We start from the raw sequence: 10,394 nt of genomic DNA, 5'->3' as shown, positions 1-10,394 counted from the left end.
CATTGGAAGTCGAAGTTCAAGATCACTGAAATCGTAAGATCTCCCTGTATATATCCAGGAAAATTAAAATAAATGTCATTTTACATTAAAATCAGGCTCTTTTCTTTATTCTCTACCACCATAGTGAGCTAAACAGCTTTTTCAAGTCACTTTTGATATTTACGATTATACTTATGATGTAAATTCTCCACAATCAACTTATTACGATCCACAATAACATCCTATATCGTCCTGTACCTACACATGACGTGCATGTTTTGCAGGCTGTTGTTGCTGCTTGCTGGTCACATAACGCTGTCAGTGTTGGGGAACAAAAATATAATCGCATGTCACGCGTTATGTGTGGCAAAACAAAGCCAGCTTCAGTTCCCCTTATGTGAAACCTTTCCTTGTGCCTCCAGCTCCGGTATTTCACAACATTGCTTTCTCCACTGGACTGCTTTAAAAAAGGGAAACAGTGATTGGTTTGACAAGAAAAATATTTGTGTACTTCTTTACTGTAGCATGGACTCTATAATGCAGGACAGGTCTAAGGATTCAGCGGGCTCTGGCGTAGATCTCAAAGGGCTTTGGTGTCCGCGTGGCTCCAACGATTCCCTCTGTGCTCAGCTCGACGCCGTCCAACGTGGAAAAATGAAATTTCTGAAACAAGCTGACGAAAAACAAAAACAGCTCCATTCTTGCCAGGCCTTCTCCCAGACACGCACGCTTCCCTGGAGAAAGTAAGCACAGATGCAAAAACATTTCTAAAAAGCATGTGAGAGAAAAACCTCATTATTTAGCTCAACGTCTCCTGCATCCTAAATGATTTCATCCCTTGTGTTCAAATGTTTCTTCTTTCAATAGAAATAAGGCAACACTATAAGCCAAATCTTCTTCTTTTTTTTTTTTTTTTGATTTTGGGTCAGTTTGGTTCCATCTTTCAAGCTAGTGGAAATAAACCATTAAAACATTTTTATTGTACTTTGTCTGTGTTCTTTGATTTCTGCTAAATTCACCAACAGTGGGTGTTGAATAATGCACTCATCAACTGGGGAGGCTATATTTATTTATATAATTTGTATATTTCAACCACACATTTCAGAAAAATGTATAATCCAATAATAATAATTATGGCTTAATGTAGGCTATCTACTGGGGAAGATCCGTGGTGGCATCTAATTTAAAACCCTATTCCACCTGCAGTGTCTGACCTTAAGCAAAGAGGCTGCATGTGAACGTTTACCTGCAGAGAACGGTAGAAACGCCTCCCTCCTCATGAACTTCCCTTCAGCATCCAGGAAGTGTTCAGGGTTGAAGGTGTCTGGAGTTTCCCACTCGGTCTTATCAAACAGCACTGAGGTCAGGTTGGGCATCACTGAGGTTCCCTACACACACACACACACACACACACACACACACACACACACACACACACACACACACACACACACACAGCAATTGATTTAACATCGTTTGTACAAAACGATGAGGAGAGCTACATCGTCCGCGCCTTGTTACCCGCTGATAAGGTGCATCATGGGTAATGTTTTTCCGCAGAGGTTTCAAAAGTACAGACTTGCTAGTCAGTGAATGCACCTTGGGTATGAAGTAGTCGCCCAGCTTCGTGTCCTTAGCAGCCATCCTGAGTCCGTTTAGGGGGACGATGTTTCCCATCCTCTGGATCTCGTGGATGACGGCATCTGTGTAGGGCAGGTTGGGTCTGTCGGCCATCGTGGGCTGCCGGCTCTGTCCGACCACCTTGTCTACCTCCGCCTGGACCTGGTCTAGGAGGCGAAGGAAATATATAGCTTCTAAGATCTTAGAAAGATGATTTCTGATCTACTGCTGCGGGAGTCTTATCGGAACACCCACCCTGGATATGAGGGTTCTTGATGAGGTAGATGAGACCCCACTGGAGGGTCTTGGAAGTGGTTTCACTACCAGCCAGGAACAGATCCAGACAACACAGGACCAGGTTGCCTTCGTCGAATCCCAGTTCACCGTTTCTGTTGCGCTGTCAGGCAGAGTGGAGGGACAAAACAGTTCTTTTTAATGTTCTCATACATTCTGATTGGTCATCATTTGCAACATACTTTCTCCTCTATCAGGAAGCTGTCGATGTAGTCTCGGGGGTTGCTGGGGTCCAGGTCCAACTTGTGCCTCTCTACCTCTGCCCGTATAGAAGCCTCCAAGGATTTGGAGCTGCTGAAGATGCCGTTGTGAGGCCCAGGCAGGCGACTCATCAGTGCCGGGAACGCATCGTACAGCTGTAGGGAGAGGAAGCGGGAAACCATCAGCAAGTCAAGATCTAATTTGACCTCCGAATGGCTGTCTGGAATCACTCATTCACTAATCTGGTCTGTTAATGGCATCACTGCTGTCACACAATTAAGACGTACCGGATCAGCGACGGCTGGTGGTTATATACTAAACACCAACAACATATTTTCTTCTTCATAAATACATATTGTAAGCCAATTTGTTGTAATTTAACTTCCCCTGGTTAACAGCGTATATGTTTCGGGCTTTTATTGTGAAAAGGTAGGACAAAAGTCATCAATGTGACGTTATTAAGTGTATTTTACCAAAGTAATAAATAAATACAAAGTACTTAGTGACCGTCTGTGTTGTGATGCTCTGCTCACGTATAATATATTATTATTTTCGTGGATTTGTCTCTCACTCTGCTCTCGTACATCTGTCATTTTTTTCCTCAGGCGCAATGCATGATGGGATATAGCAGTTTTTTTGTTGGTTCTGATGATGTCATGAATGCGGATGATGGCGTGAGGTCATTAGTGTGTCCTGCGTCTTACTAAAGCCCAAATGGAGCCCTCCAAATAGGCCATGTCGGTCAGATTCCTCAGCATGCTCTGGAAGCTGCGGTCGGCGTAGTCAAACCGTCTCCCGAACACGATCTGGCAGATGATGTTGGCGACGGCGTTGTTTAAGAGGGGCACGGGGTCAAACGCCCCACCTGAGCAGAAGAGAAACCTCTTTTTTAATTTTTTTTTGCCTTTTCATTCTGTTACTTTTTCTCTGTGTTTTACGCCAACCTTTCTCCTTCTCCATTGCCTCCTGCAGGTGTTGACTCTCCTCGCAGACGCTCTGCTCCATGGAGCTCTTGGCCAGACCAAAGGTGCGTAACGAGGCCATGGCGAAGCGCCGCTGCCTCCGCCACACTTTCCCGTTGCTGAAGAACAAACCCGCTGAGGCGGAGACAAACCACGCAGCATTAGGCGGGTCCACTTCTTTCACCCTGACCGTGTTTTTGTGTGACTCACCTGAGTTCCCCGAGTAAATCCGGGTCACCATCGGGCTGTAAGGCCGGTCCACGAAGGTGTCGGCCTGCGTCACGATGGCTTCTTTCACCATCTTCCAGCCGGACACAAACACCGTTCTGTGTCTCCCCAGGCGGATGCAGAACACGTTCCCGTAAACATCAGCTAGCTGCGGATGAGGGAGCAGAGAATAAGTGTCCTGTTGTCTGGCATGTGACTCTGATAAGATGCACATTTCAGGACAATCGTTTCTCTGACACTGACATGCTGTCAGTTGGTTTCTAGCATCAATTCTACCATAAATGTTTCAATATCCTATATGATTTTACTACATGCAAGGATATAGAAATAGGAATCTTCCACCTTCTACTTTTGCTCACAAAAACAACAGTGCGTGATGTGAAAAGGTCATCCTGTCGTCTTACCTTGGTTAGGTAAATGTGAGGCTGTTTGGCCTCGATGTTGAATACATTTCCGAAAAGAGGGAGAGACGGTGGTCCTGGTGGGAAATTGGACGGATCCTGTTTGTTTAGGAAGTACGCTCCGAGGAGAAACGCGAGAACCAAGAGCAGCGTTCCTCTGAGGTTGAGCCACAGAAACCAGTCGCACGGCCACATTGCGAGGCGGAGGAGAAGAGCGAGGCACTGATGAGGGTCACTTGACTCCATCACCAATTTTCGAGCAAGAGATGGGCTGGCACTGCTGACTCACTACTCATGTGGATGTAATGACCCATGTGTGTGTGTCGGAGACGGGGGACGGTTATAAGAGCTGAACCCAACTTACACACCAGAACAAAAGCGGGAGCGTTTAACAAGAGTAAAGTCATCGCATTAAATTACAATATCTTTGGTTTTGCCTCTTGAAAACAGCCATTGACCTTGAGAGGTAAGGCTCAAAGTCAGAACAGATGGGGTTAGTGGTCTTGCAAACACCCACCAGCTATGAATGTATGTTATGTGTTTTTTCAAATGAATTTAATCGGGTTCGTACGACGGCGTATTAGGGCCATTGTAGGAAAAAAGGAGCCGAGAGAGGTGGGCTATATTCTGAGAAACAAAAGTCGCAGATATGCTACTTTATTACGTTGTTATGCTAACAACCTGCTAGCTATCTTCCCATGAATGACGCATTTATATTTCTAATGAATACATCACAACCTGTGACAACGACTAGTTATTTCCTTAGGGTGATGGCTGTTGATGTAATTGTTGATTTCTGTCATTTTATGGGTGTTTATTGATCGGGTGGTTGGGCTAAGATGCTAGCGGTAGCTTTCACTTGTTGTCATAGCAACGGCAAACATCCGGTCAAACAACGTGTTTACTTTATTTGTTTTATTTTTATTACAGTGGCCCTAAAATGCCGTTGTAGGTTTGTGATTAATTAATCCAATTCATTTATTAATCATCAACAAATACTAATAATCATTTCAGTTTAAAATGAACTGACATAAATTGTCATCTTGAATGTAATTTTACCAGACATATGTTCATGAAAGCTTTATGCGACTTGTCATGAATAACTACACGGACAAAGGGAAATGTCTTTTAAACAATGAATACAACATTTAGTGTAAACTTAACTTTATTATAGGTCCTGTAGGCAATTATACAACAGTGAAAGGCTGAAATTGGGATTAACTGCAGCTGTCTCTCCAAAAGCATTTTGCTTAATCATGTTTGTTTCACATTTGTTTCACATTAAGACGTAATTCAGCGAGCCTTGGCGTAAACCTTGAAGGGGTGTGGCACACGCGTAATTCCAGTTATTCCTTCTGTACTCAGCTCTACTCCATCAGGAACAGAGAAAGAGAACCTCTGGAGTAAACCGACCAGAAACAGGAACAGCTCCATCTTGGCGAGGTTTTCTCCGAGACACACACGCTTTCCTGGAGACACACACACACACACACACACACACACACACACACACACACACACACATACACACACACACACACACACACACACACACACACACACACACACACACACACACACACACACACACACAGAGGACGGTGTAAGAGCTCAGAATAAAACACACATTCTGCTTCAGGTCATGCACATGGAAATGAGTGTGATTAGAGCCGTGGTGGGACGTTTTCTACCTCAACGTGGTGGTTCACATGGGACAGGAACTACTTTTTGCACTACTGTTTTGATTAGTATTACAACATAAGTCAGTCATTTGTACCAACTTGATCTTAACAATGCCAGTTAGCTTGCTAGCTTAACTAATATTTACTTTCTACGCAACTAAGCAATTCAACTTCCTTTGATGCTAATAATGTAACGATGTTGGTAATGAAATGTTCTCTTTTTAGCCTGATAGCACAATTTTACACAAGAAAGGCCTAGCCTCCATGTCTTGTAGGCTACTGCTGTGAGAGTTTGCACTTGTTTGGGTAATGGAAGATGAATTGGCCACCAGCAAGTCAAGCACATGACACAATATGGTAGATGAGGCAAGGGAACGATTTCTGTCACGAATGTTGTTTGGCTGGTTTGAATGACTTATGGTGGCAAAAATGTTGTTTTTCATTTGTTTTTAAATGTGATCTATTTGTACATAAACTGGGGATGCACGGTGGTGAAGAAGTTAGTTTGCATGTTCTCCCTGTGCTCGCGTGGGTTCTGTCCGGGTTCTCCAATTTCTTCCCACAGTCCAAAGGTTAATTGATGACTAAATTAGCTGTAGGTGTGAATGGTGGTCTATTTCTATGTATCAGCACTGAGATAGACTGGCCCTGCCTTCACCCTATGTCAGCTGGGATTGACTCCAGCCACCTGCGTCCCTGAACAGGACAAGTATGTAGAGCTGATGTGCGAGCTGATGTGGTTTGATCCGGGGTTGGATCCTGCGCCACTGGAAGACAGACTCTAGTGGTTTACCTGCAGAGAAAGGCAGGAGAGCTTCTCTCTTTACAAACTTTCCCTCAGCGTCCAGGAAGTGTCCAGGGTTGAAGGCGTCTGGAGTCTCCCATTCAGTCTTGTCGAACAGCACCGAGGTCAGGTGTGGCATCACGGTTGTACCCTAGAAGAACGTGATCCGTACGTTCATGATGCAACACTGGCATTTTAGAGATAATCCTGTGGACATACAATGACACTGTGTTCAATGCACCTTGGGTATGAAGTAGCCGCCCAGTGTGGTATCCTTGCCAGCCATTCGGGGTACATTTAAGGGAACAATGTTTCCTATCCTCTGGATCTCATGGATGACGGCATCAGTGTAGGGCAGGTTGGGTCTGTCTGCCATACTGGGCAGTCGAGTCTGTCCGATCACTCTGTCTATCTCTGCCTGGACTTTGTCTGGAATTAAGTTTGTAGCATTTGTTAGTTTATATGACATTATAATGCTTTATTATCAGACATTCACATTTACCTGGAAGTAGGCTACAGCCTCTCAGTGTAGGGCACAGCATTGCACCTACCTTGGATATCAGGATTTTTGATTAAGTAAACCAAAGCCCACAGCAATGTGGACGAGGTGGTCTCTGTTCCGGCCAGGAACAGATCCAGAGAGTTCAGAGCTACGTTGGACTCAGTGAAGCCCAGGTTCGACTCTTTGTGCTACGCAGAAAATGTAGAGAAGACGCAGTAGTAGCACAGCCAAATGATTGACCGGATGGCCTATACAGTGTTGTACAACGCGGCTGTTTGCTTACATTCTCCATTTCGATGAGGAAAGCGTCGATGTAGTCCCTGGGGTTGCTGTGGTCCAGGTTCTTCTTGTGGCTCAGGACCTCTTGACTGATGAAGTCCAGGATGTTGTTGTAGTTGCTGAACATTTTGTTGTGGGGACCTGGCAAGTACTTCATCACTCCAGGGAATGATTCATACATCTACTCAGAAGAAATGGTAGATCACCCTTTTAGCCTTCTGTGATAATTATAAAATAAAGACTTGGGTCTCTAAGTCTGCTACATAGGACCGACTCCCACAATCCCACCAGAATGCTGTCTCTCTGACAGCGACTGATGTAACTGACTCACCATACCCCATACAGAGCCCTCCAGCTGCATAGCTTCGTTGATATACTTCAGCAGAGTCTGGAAGTGGTGGTCGCTGTAGTCAAACCTCTTCCCCATCACCAGCTGGCAGATGATGTTGGACACGGCGCGGTTGAAGAGGCCTGCCGGCTTGAAAGGTTCCCCTGGAGGAGAAGGACTGTTTTAGACAATGCTATACTGCTTAAGAGCTGCTGACCATGAGTAGGTGCTGTGAACCACCTTTCTCCTTCTCCATCTCCTCCTGCAGGTGTCGGATCTCATCGCAGATACTCTGCTCGGTGGTGCGTCTGCCCACACCGAAGCTACGTAAGGTAGACAAGGCAAAGCGTCGCTGCTTCTTCCATATATCACCGTTGCTCACAAACAGACCACCTAGACACAAGTAATCCTGTTAATGGCTCTGGGGGAACTAAATTCCTCACAGCATTAGACTAGAGAAAGAGAGGTTTGCACACCTGAGTTTCCTGAGTAAACCCTGTTGCCGATTTCTTGGAATGGTCGATCCACGAAGTTGTTGGCTTGTGTCACTAATGCTTCCTTCACCATCTTGTACCCCGACACAAACACCATCTTGTCGCCACCAAGGCGGACGCTGTACACATTCCCGTAGATGTCAGCCAGCTGTAGACAATAAGAAGAAACACCGATGAACTCGAACATAACACCTACCAGTGGACGAGGATGAGGAACAAATGGGCTACCAGCTATACAAACATCAGTGAATTAATTCTGTAGCACTTGTGTCTGCTGTTGGAATATCGATTCTGACAACTGATTGTTTGCTCTCAGAATGCAGGGTTATGTTTCGTTCCTAGAGTCCCCAAAAATAGGGTTCTTCTGTGGATCCATCTTCCCGTTTTGGTTTGGGTCTTAGAAACTTTCCTCTTTGACCAAGCTTATACTTAGGACTGGCTCAGGTTTGCCCTAGACCGGCTCTTTGTTATGCAGCTATAGGCCTAGACTGCTGGGGGAGAGACTCTCTCTCCCTCTCTCTATCTGTATGCATTCCCCAGAGTCCTGGTGCTTTCTTATCTCCCAGGGTTCCCTGGATCGTGGTGGAACCTGATCCTGACTGCACTGTCGCCATGGTCCTGTGTGCATTTACTGCTAGTTTTATTCAGACTACTATACTTCTCCTGCCACCATGGACTATAACTATTAATATTAATACCAGGGACGGGGTTAGGGGATGGCTACTTGGGCTCAAGCACCGGATGTTTTTGCCAATCCCTGAATGTTTACAGTAGGGGGAAAAAAGCTCAACGCGGTTTATGTCAGTCTCCCTCCCCTGACTGCACAGGAGTCTGAAGTGTAGCCTTCCTGCAGTGCTGGAGTCCAACAGAGAGGCAGAAGCAGCGGGAAAGTAACCTGCGTTCATAGCCTGCCCTGCCGAGAAGAAGTGTGTCCTCCTCACTTTCCTGTGTTGATTCCGCCCGCGGGTTGAAATCGACATCTGTCAGATGGACGTAGCTACATGATGGACAGAAGAACGTTTTTCTCGGTGGCGGCGCAACGACCAATGTTGGAACAGATGTTTTAGGTCTGTGAATATTAAGATTAACACTCGGTGTGTGAGAAGTTAGTGACGGACAAAGGATTGGCTTTCAAGCGCGCAGGTGGCCGAGTGGCTAGAGCGCATGCTAGATACGCACATACCCAGCTGATGCCGGTTCGAAATCCAGGCCGGACATCTTTTGCTGCATGTCACACCCCCTCTCTCTGCTGTGTTTCCTATCTGTCCACTGCTAATAAAAGGCATCTATGCCAGAAAAATTCTTTAAAAAAAGATTTAAAGTTATAGTTTTTGCTAGATGGTTTTCATTACCGTCAGTTGTAATAACAGTTAGCATACTCAATGAAAGTGAATAACAACAGCATTAACAAAAAAACAAACAAAAAAAAAGCCAGAACTTTGCGCATACATCTTTCGTCCCTCTGGGCTAAGCCTTGGATCTCCCATAATCCTAGATCCGCCCCTGATTAATACTAATATACTCCTAATTCTGCTACCAACACCAAATTCAGATTCTTGAAGCAGTTGTAAACTAAATTAAATCATTCAAACTGATTATGTTTAAATGTGTTAATATGTTGCAATAACATTCACTCCTAAAATTGAAAAAAAAAAAAAAAAAAAAAAAAAACATGCATTCAACTTTACCTTGTTAAAATAAAGGTGTGGATGTTTCTGGTCCATGCTGAAAAAATTTCCCACAAGGGGAAGAGCCAACGGTCCTGGAGGATAATTTGGAGGATTCCTGTTTTTGATCAAGTCTGCTGCTATGATAAAAATAAAAATAAACAGGAATAGTGCCTTGAGGTCAAAACTCAGCAAAAGATCATAAACCCACATTGTTAAAGAGAGTCGAACCAGTAGCAGGAGAAAGTCTGAGCTTGTTATAACTACTTATATATATCTTGCTCACACCTATTTAACCCATATATGGTCCACAGACTCAATGACTCCAGACCTAACTTGCCCTCAAAGAGGACTCAAGTAATCAGTGACTCATTTGGTACAAAGGTGTGTGTGTGTGTATGACCGTGTAATGGATTTCATAACGAGCTACACACACAACTATCAAACAAGCTCTCGTTAATAATAATAATAATAATAAAGTATTATCAAGCCAAGTAATATGATGGCAGTAACGCATGAGCAACAGCAATCTCATCTCCGCAATATGATGAATAAATAAGTTCAAAACCTCCACTTATCTTCCACCTGGCTTGTATGTTCAAAGTGTAAATGGAGTGAAAGCCAAACATACAAAGTGCAGTGGGAATAAAAGTCATCTATGCTGAACTGATGCAAATTGCTTGTAAGAGTGGAAACGGGTTGGACCTTCCAGGACAAAAGACTGGAAGAGTCAGTAGCCGGTTGTTATAAGGTGTCTTTTGCACCACGGCTAAGAAATCTAGCATTTAGCATTAGCACAGTTTTCAAACTAGAACTATTAAATATTGTCATATTTCCCACCTCTCTGTCTCCCGCTGTTTTTTTTACAGTGGCCCTAATACGCCATCGTAGATTTGTGAATAATTCAGCCAATTCATTTATTAATCATCAACAAATACTAATAATCATTTCAGTTTAAAATTAACTTACATAA

The 10,394-nt window shown here is 44.2% G+C and overlaps 1 pseudogene across 1 annotated transcript; it reads right to left on the bottom strand.

Moving 5' to 3' along the window:
• Window positions 1-91: 91 nt before the first annotated feature.
• Window positions 92-9,805, bottom strand: LOC311015299 (annotated as a pseudogene). Its single transcript, XR_014599466.1, has 18 exons — window positions 9,443-9,805; window positions 7,737-7,902; window positions 7,501-7,653; window positions 7,264-7,424; window positions 6,937-7,113; window positions 6,703-6,841; window positions 6,161-6,580; window positions 4,984-5,154; window positions 4,745-4,788; window positions 3,689-3,907; window positions 3,267-3,432; window positions 3,039-3,191; window positions 2,799-2,959; window positions 2,076-2,249; window positions 1,855-1,996; window positions 1,579-1,766; window positions 1,226-1,367; window positions 92-713 (listed from the first exon to the last, which is right to left on the bottom strand). The product of XR_014599466.1 is annotated as an uncharacterized misc_RNA (transcript).
• Between the last annotated feature and the right edge of the window lie 589 nt (window positions 9,806-10,394).

This window comes from Eutrigla gurnardus (genome assembly GCF_963514095.1).
Source record: "Eutrigla gurnardus genome assembly, chromosome: 6".
Lineage (NCBI taxonomy): Eukaryota > Metazoa > Chordata > Actinopteri > Perciformes > Triglidae > Eutrigla > Eutrigla gurnardus.
This window is presented reverse-complemented; position numbering and strand designations above follow the sequence as displayed.